The 10000-nt window shown below is 17.4% G+C and overlaps 1 protein-coding gene across 5 annotated transcripts in view; it reads left to right on the top strand.

Moving 5' to 3' along the window:
- The window catches only part of LOC125046796 (zinc finger protein Gfi-1b-like), a 90196-nt gene that overhangs the window by 37356 nt on the left and 42840 nt on the right, over positions 1–10000 (top strand). For 3 of the 5 annotated variants that reach the window (XM_047644738.1, XM_047644736.1, XM_047644737.1), the window contains exon 5: positions 1–2152. This exon is cut by the window's left edge and continues 2046 nt beyond it. The exons of the other annotated variants lie outside the window; for them this stretch is intronic. The gene's annotated coding sequence lies outside the window, so the exon portion shown is untranslated. Of the gene's footprint in view, positions 2153–10000 lie in introns of those variants that run through there. 5 annotated transcript variants of the gene reach the window in all.

The following is a 10000-nucleotide window of genomic DNA, read 5'->3' as shown; positions in this document are numbered from 1 at the left end:
TCTTTACCACAGGCTTACTTTTTGCCTGCATATATGATGGATTCACAAGTTTGAGCCACTTAGGTTGCTTAGAGGCATCTCGTGTGTTTATCCCATGCACAGAGATGAAGTCTACAACTTAAAGTAACGTGCTCGGATTTGTTACTGTCTTGCCTGCATATATGAAGCTGTTGCTCATAAACATTTGTTGCCTGAGAGGAGCCTTAAACTTGCCCATCTTGACTTCATTGTATACATGTGCTTGCTTGGTGATTAATGTAACCCAAGTTTTATAGTCTACAGAACATATGACACATATCCTAACAACAAGCTTTCTTCAGGAAATCTGAAATGAACCCTCGTCCCCACACTTTATTGGACAATTTATGCATGGTATCTGTTGTCAGTGTTTGGTAGAATGTATTTTTAAGTCTAGTGGGGCAAATTTTTTGTTTGATTATTTTCATGGATGGCAATGCTTGTAAATTGAAATTGTAGTGAAATTACTTTGAAAATTGGTTATTCTAAAATTGGTTATAAATATTATTAATATTTAGTGATGACTATGTTTGGATGCTATCTTGGTATGGCTTTAGTCTTGAAGGGAGAATATGACTTAATATTCTTGATAGTGTGAGTGTTTTGTGTTCAAAGAAGAAAATAGAAAAATACCAATCAGATCTGTTGCATACCCTGCTAGGCTATTCATGCATGTGTTACCAGTGAAGAGTAATTGTGCTATTGAGTCTTTGTGATTGAGAATCACATTGTTGATATATTCTTCTTTGGCAAAACTTCAGTTAGTCATATGGTCATTTAGTCAAACATGAATATTTTCCCCTGTCTCTTTAATATTTTATTCTTATCATTGCTTTTAGAAGTGCTTGATGATAACCCTTTTGTGATATGTAATTATGTCTTGTGAATATTTTATATTGTTGACTCAGTCTTCTGTAAACCAATTTCTTTTATGATTGCACTGCCTCTTTCAGCCAAATTTTTATAAACGGGTTCTAATCAACTAAGGTCATATCACCAAAACAAACAAACAAACAAACAGACAAACCAACAAATAACATACCAAGAAAAACTAATTATTTTTTATTATTATTATTATTATTATTATTTTTTTTTTTACTTTAATCATTGTGTCCACACTGTCTCTTCTGACAAAAGGGCAATCAATGTCATCAATTTTTTTGTGTTGTACAAGGTTGACCATAGATTTTCTTTTGCCTGCATTGTGAGGATTATATATTAGAATGTACATAAAGTGGAAAAACAAAGAAACCAAAAAAAGATTAATTGAATTATATATGTATTTTTTTTTTTTTTAATTTTTGTTTTATGATTTCTGAGAGAGTACATCAATGTATTTTTTTTTATTTTTATTTCTTTACTAGTATAGTAAGCATTTGTGATTATAAGAATTGTTACAACAAATCCCATTACGCTGTGTATATAACTTCATTATTATGAATATTATAGTTTATTACAGTACTGTGTTATGAAAGAGCAGTGATGTCATGGAATCCTATATTTTCTATAGTTTATATTGTATATTTAACCCAGTCTAAATAGTTCTTTGCACATAGTAAATATTATAAAAAATAAAGGCATGAGAAGTGTCTTTGAGATTTCTGTATTTGCTAGTCACAGTTTCTAGAAGGAAATTACTAATGAAAGATTTAATCTTAATTAGTAATTATTTTGGATTTTGACTAGATGCTGTGACTGAGTAATAATGAAGATCATTAAATGTCTTTACATTATATGTATATAAAAAAAAAGTGCGCTTGTGTGGTTTTCATTGTGAGTGGGAGTGTAAGAGCAAGGTGATGAAAGGGTGTAAATATGCATATACAAACATAAATACATACTTATATGTGTGCATGGTTTTGTGTGTTTGTTTGTGAGTGTGCAAGCAAGATGGAGGTAAAAGGGATGAATTCAACTTTATATATTAAATGATATTTCAATTTTTTTTTTTTTTTTTCAAGTTTGGAACGTCTTGTAATTTCATTTGTGTTAGAAGTTGCAGTTTGTTTGAACAGTACACACACACACACACTCACGTTTACATGTCTATATTTATATATGTATACATGTGTGCATACACACACACTTTCATATACATTTAGATGTTTATATTTATATATGTATACATATTGAAATGCATACCTGTCTATATTTATACATGTATGCATTTGCACATGTATACATATACATATACATGTCCAATTACATATACAATTACTTATACACTAACACATACACATACATACTGTATATATATATAACATGTGTATATATATATATATATATATATATATATATATATACACATATATATATATATATATATATATATATATATATATATATATATATACATACACACATAGTTATATGCATATATATGTACATATACATTTATACATGTATGAATATATAAATATGTAAATATATGTCTATAAGTAAATAAGTATATAAGTATATGTATGTGTATATAATTATGTATATATGAGTATATCATATATGTACATATATGTATATATGTACATATATGTACATATGTATATATGTGTATATGTAGATATATATGTACTTATATGTCTTTACATATTTGCATATACATAGATATATAGATATTCATAGATGTATACACATACATGTACATATGTACATGCACATACAAATACAAATACATATACATATACATATACATATACATATACATATACATATACATATACATATACATATACATATACATATACATATACATATACATATAGACATACACATACACATACACATACTCATACACATACACATACACATACACATACACATACACATACACATACACATATACATATACATATACATATACATATACATATACATACACATAGTATATATATATGTACATATACATATACACACTATATATACATATACATACACATATAAATATATATATGCATATATACATTATATACATATATGTATATGCATATGTATGAATATATATGCATATATGTAAGTATATATGTATCTGTGTATATGTATGTATATATACATATACAATACATATAAATATATATATATAAATATATATATGTATATATACATGTATGTATATATATGTATAAATGTGTATATATATATGTATAGGAAATGTTTGTATGTAAATATATATGTGTATATATGTTAATGTATATATGTTAATGTATATATGTATATACATGTGTATATATGTTAATGTATATATGTATATACATGTGTATATGTATATAGGAATATACATGCTTATATTTATATACATGTATATATGTATATTTATATGTATATGTTTATGTATATGTATGTATATATCATGTATATATGCATATGTATATATGTTTATGTATATATGTATATGTATATATATATAATCTGTGTATGGACATATATGGATTCATATATTTATCAAAATGTTTATGAATATATATGTATATGTATGAATACATTTATATGTATATACATACATATATACATATACATATTCATACATATACATACATATTCATAAATACATACATATACATATGTATGTATGGATTACTTCAGAATTTCTTTTTATGTCAAATATTGTTACATATTTCTTGAAAGGCACTCAGGATTTATCTGTCCGGTTATTTTTTTTTTTTATTTATTATTTTTTTTTTTAGCAATGTAAATACACACTTGACAAAGTTTATCTTGTATATTTATTAAGTTGTTAAATAGTGTCTTTCTTTTCTTTGCCCCTCTTGAATTATAATTAGAAATTTATAGTAGCTTCAAAGAATTCGTGCATTTTGAATTGTAAAATTGTCTTTGGTATCGTTTGTTATTTTTTCTTCTGTTTTATTGTTGTTATGTTTTTCTATTTTATTATTATTATTGTTATCATCATCATCATCATCATCATCATCATCATCATCATCATCATCATCATCATCATCATCATCATCATCATCATCATCATCATCATCATCATCATCATCATCATCATCATCATCATCATCATTTTTTATTATTATTATTGTTATTATTATTATTATTATTATTATTATTATTATTATTATTATTATTATTATTATTATTATTATTATTATTATTATTATTATTTTTATCATTGATATTCATTGTTATATTAAGTGCATATGTTTCTTTTTCATGACTAGATACCACATCACATCATCACTGATCATCTCGTCACCACTATTATTTTTTTATGAAATTATTTTCATCTGCAAATATTTCTTTTGAAGTTCTCCAAAAAAATCTAAGTGAAATGTTTGTTTTTGAGGCCAAAGACTTTGCAGTGAAGAGCTAAGGGTGTAACTTTTTGGATAAAATTTGTTATGATTTTTTTATTTTTTTATTTTTTTTATGTCTCTATGACTTGTTTGTAAAATGTGTTATTATTATTGTTTGTTTCAAACTGAAAAAGTAATAAAAAATTGTTACCTTGATGACGTATAGATTAATGGGAGGAGTTATTCCTGAGTGAATATTTTCTTGATGAGAAGTCTTGTGGCAGTATAATTTACAGTAGAGTGATGATGGATTTTACTCCAAACCCTACCCCCCTTTACTCTTTTTTTTTTCTTTTAGATTTCCCTCATGCAATGACAATGCCACTGTTGACAAAGTCATAACACATTGTAAAAATCTTGTTGAATGGATCATCCCATGAAGTGGCCAGTAACTGTGAGAAGGCAGCTGGTCTTGACTGTGCCATCTTTTTTGCATAATTGTCCTGTGTATCGTTTTGGAATGATTTGAGAGAGTTACTGTGTTAACCGGACGTATCAGGAAATACGTCTGATGCATTGATTGCAACTGTCTAAACCTGTATGAATGTGAAGGTGACGATGAATATGTAGATTAGTTAATAAAACTAATATGGCAAGATGTCACTGGTCTTTATAATCCTTGTGAGATCTGGTATTTTGTTGATGCTATGTTCGTATATTTTTTTCTCTTTCTTTTTGTTATAATGATATTTATAATGGGGAAGTGGTGACTCTACATTCAAAAGAAAGAATAAGTCTTCTGAGTTTGTTTCTGTTGAGATGAAATATATTGGTGTCACAATTTTTATGGTGACAGAAAAAAATCAGATAATTTTTGGTTGATTTTATATATATGTGTGTGTGTATGTGTATATATGCATATGTATACATATATGTGAATCTATATAGATCATGCATATTTACATATGTATATATATTTATATATTATGTATATATTATATTTATGTATATGTATATATATATATATTTATATATGTGTATATATATTTATATATATGTATATAAATATTTATATATATGTATATATATATTTATATATATGTATACATATATTTCTATATATGTATATATATATTTGTTTATATGTATTTATACATATTTATAGTATGTATATTTCTATATTTCTATATAGATGTATGTACATTTAAATATATATATATATATATTTATATATATATATATATATATATATATATATATATATAAATGTATGTATGTATGTGTATATATATGTACATGTATATTTATACATATATTTTTATATAGATGCATGTATATTCATAAATATGTATATTTATATATGTATATTTGTATATATTTGCATATATATCATATTTATATGTATATTTATATATATATATATATATGTATGTTATTATATATATGTATGTTATTTATATATAGAAATATGTATATTTGTATATATATTTTTGTATGTATATATAAATATATGTATATATAAATATATGTATATATAAATATATGTATATATAAATATATGTATATATAAATATATGTATATATAAATATATGTATATATAAATATAAGTATATATAGATGTATGTATATATAGATGTATGTATATTATATATGTATGTATATTTTTATATATGTATGATTATGTATGTAGATATATGTACATATATATTTATATATATATATTTATATATATATATATATATTTATATATATATTTATACATATATATTTATATATATAGTTATATATATATATTTATATATATATTTATATATATATTTATATATATATATATATTTATATATATATTTATATATATATATATTTATATATATTTATATATATATATTTATATATATATATTTATATATATATATTTATATATATATATATTTATATATATATATATATATTTATATATATATTTATATATATATATTTATATATATGTGTATATTTATATATATATATTTATATATATGTGTATATTTATATATATGTGTATATTTATATATATGTGTATATTTATATATATTGTATATTTATATATATGTGTATATTTATATATATTGTATATTTATATATAGTTATATATATTGTATATTTATATATATGTATATTTTATATATATATATATGGTATATTTATATATATGTATGTTTATTTATATATATGTATATTTATTTATATATATGTATATTTATTTATATTATGTATGTTTATATATATATGTATGTTTATTTATATATATTTGTATATATATTTATATATATGTATATATAAAATTTATATATATGTATATATATGTGTGCATATTAATATATATATATTAATATATATATTATATAATATATATATATATATATATATATATATATTTCCTGTGTTATATATATATGTATGCATCTATATTATATATATGTATGCATGTATATTATATATATATATTTGTATGCATGTATATTATATATATATGTATGCATGTATATTATATATATATATATATATAGTATATATATATATAGATATATGTAGGCATGTATATTATATATATATATATATATATTATTATATTTATATTATAATTATATATATATGTATATTATATATATATTTATATATATTATTTTTATATTATGTATTATATATATTATATATATTATATATTATTATATTATTAATATATATATTGTGTATATATATATTTATATATATGTAGTATATATATATATTTATATATATATATTATATATGTATATATAATTTATATAATGTATGTTATAATATATTTTATTATTATATTGTATATATATATTTATATATATTTGTATATTATATATTATTTATATATATATGTATATATATTATATTTATATTTATATATATGTATGTATATATATATTTATATATATGTATGTATATATATATATTTATTATATATTATTATATATATATATTTATATATATGTATGTTATATATATTTATATATATATATTATATGTATATATATTTTATATATATGTAAATATATATATAATATTTTATATATATGTTTGTATATATATATTTATATATATGTTTGTATATTTATATATATTATATATATGTATGGTATATATATATTTATATATATATGTATATATATAATATATATATATATACATATATATATATATATATATATTTATATAATGTATGTATATAATATATATTTATATAATGTATGTATGTATATATATTTTTATATATATGTATATGTATGTATATAATATATATTATATATATATATGTATGTAATATATATTTATAATATATATGTAATGTATATATATTTATATATACGTATGTATGTACATATATATTTATATATACGTATGTATGTACATATATATTTATATATATGTATGTATGTACATATATATTTATATATACGTATGTATTTAAATGTATTTTTATAATTATATAAAATTTTATTTTAAAATGTTTTAAAATTATGTATAAAATAGTAAAATTTTGAAGATTGTAAAATTTAAATATATGTATATAAAAGTAAAAAGTAATTATGTATTATTTTTTAAAATAATTATATGTATTTTATTTTATATATGTATATAAAATTTTTATATATATTAAAGTTTATAAAAATTATATATATTATTTTGTAATTTATTTTAGATATTATTTTATATTTATAATTATAAGTAAATAATTTTAAAAATTTTTAAAATTTTTAATTTTATTTTTTTATAAATAATGAATAAATTTTTATATATATTAATATTAATATTTTGGTATATTTTATATATTTTTGTATATTTAAAAATTTTATGTATAAAATTTTATAAAATTTTAAATTTTTATTTTAAAAGTATATTTATATATATTGTATATTTAAAAAATATAAATAAAATTTTATGTAATTTTTATATATTTAAAAATTTTTATATATAAAATATTTTATATTTTTTATATTTATATAAAAATTTTTTTAAAATTTTGTTATTTTTTATATTTTATAAAAAATTAAATAAATTAATAATTAATAAAATATATTATAAAATTTTGAAAATTTTTAAAATAAAAATTTTAATATATGTTATAAAAATTTAAAATAAAAATAATGTATATTTAATAAATGAATATAAAAGAGGGTTAAAAATAATGTTTTGTTATTAAAAATTTATATTAGTATGTTTAAAAAAAAAGTTATATTTTTAAAAATATGAATTATAAAGTATGTAAAAATTTTTTAAAAATTTAAAATGTATAGGGAAAAAAATTGTAATATATTTATATATAAAGTATATATATATAAAAATTTTTATATAAATTTAAATATTATAATAAATAGTTAAAAAGTTAAAAAAATTTTGTTTATAAGTTATAAAAATGAAATATAGTTATAAATGTAAATATGTTATATATATGTAATAAATTAATATAATTATATAAAATTTATTAAATTGTTTTAAAAATATATAAATATATATTTAATATTTTTATAATTTTTTATATAATTTATAATATTTTTAAATTTTTATTATTATGTATTTATATGTATATAATTTATATATATGTAATATAATTTATTTATTATTTATATATATGTATATTAAAAATTTTATATAATGAAAATAATTTTAATTTATTTTAAATATATTTAAATGTATAATTTATATTTTTATATAGTATAAAAAATATGTTTTTATTTATATATTATATTTTTTATATATTAAAATTATATTTTTTTATATATTAATATATTTATTTGTTTATATTGAATATATTTTTATATTTTATATTTTTTTATAATATATTTATTTTTTTTTAAATTATTATTATAATTTTATATATGTAATATTATAAATGTTTATATAGTATATATTAATTTTTTATATATGTTAAATGTAAAAATTAATTATAATTTTTTAAAAATTAAATATTAAAATTTTTTAAATAATTATAAAAATTAATAATTTAACATATAATATTTTAAACATATGTATATAATGTAAATTTTTTTTTAAAAAATTTTAATAAATTTGTTGTTATATATTTATATAATGATATTATATGTATGTTATATATGAATTATTGTATATATTGAATATTGTATATATTTTAAAATAAAATGTATTTATGTATATAGAAATTAATGTATATATTGTAAAAAAATTTATATATGTTTATATAAAAAAAAAAAGAAAATTTTTTTATGTTTTTGTTTTTTTTTTTTTTTGTTTAATTTTTTGTTTATTTTTTTTTTTTTTAATTTGTTGTAAATTTTTATTTATATAGATTTTTTATTGTATATGTTTATATGTAGTATAATTATTTTATAAATTTTTATTTTTAATTGTAAAAAAGAAATTAAAATATGTAAGTAAAAATTAAAAATATATTATTTTAAAATTTAATATTATATAATTATTTAAAATATAATTATATGTATTATAGTATTAAAAAATTTAAATATGAATAGTATAACATGAATATATAATTAAAATTTATATAAATAAGACATATATACATACACCGTCACATCATGACAATAACACATACATATACAACATACACATACACCACATACACATACACACATCACATACACACATACACATACACACATACCATACACACCATACACATACACACACATACACATACACACATACACATACACACACATAC

The sequence above is a fragment of the Penaeus chinensis genome, chromosome 39 (genome assembly GCF_019202785.1).
Source record: "Penaeus chinensis breed Huanghai No. 1 chromosome 39, ASM1920278v2, whole genome shotgun sequence".
Classification (NCBI taxonomy): domain Eukaryota; kingdom Metazoa; phylum Arthropoda; class Malacostraca; order Decapoda; family Penaeidae; genus Penaeus; species Penaeus chinensis.
Note: the sequence above shows the minus strand (reverse complement) of the source record. Positions and strands in the feature narration are given on the sequence as shown.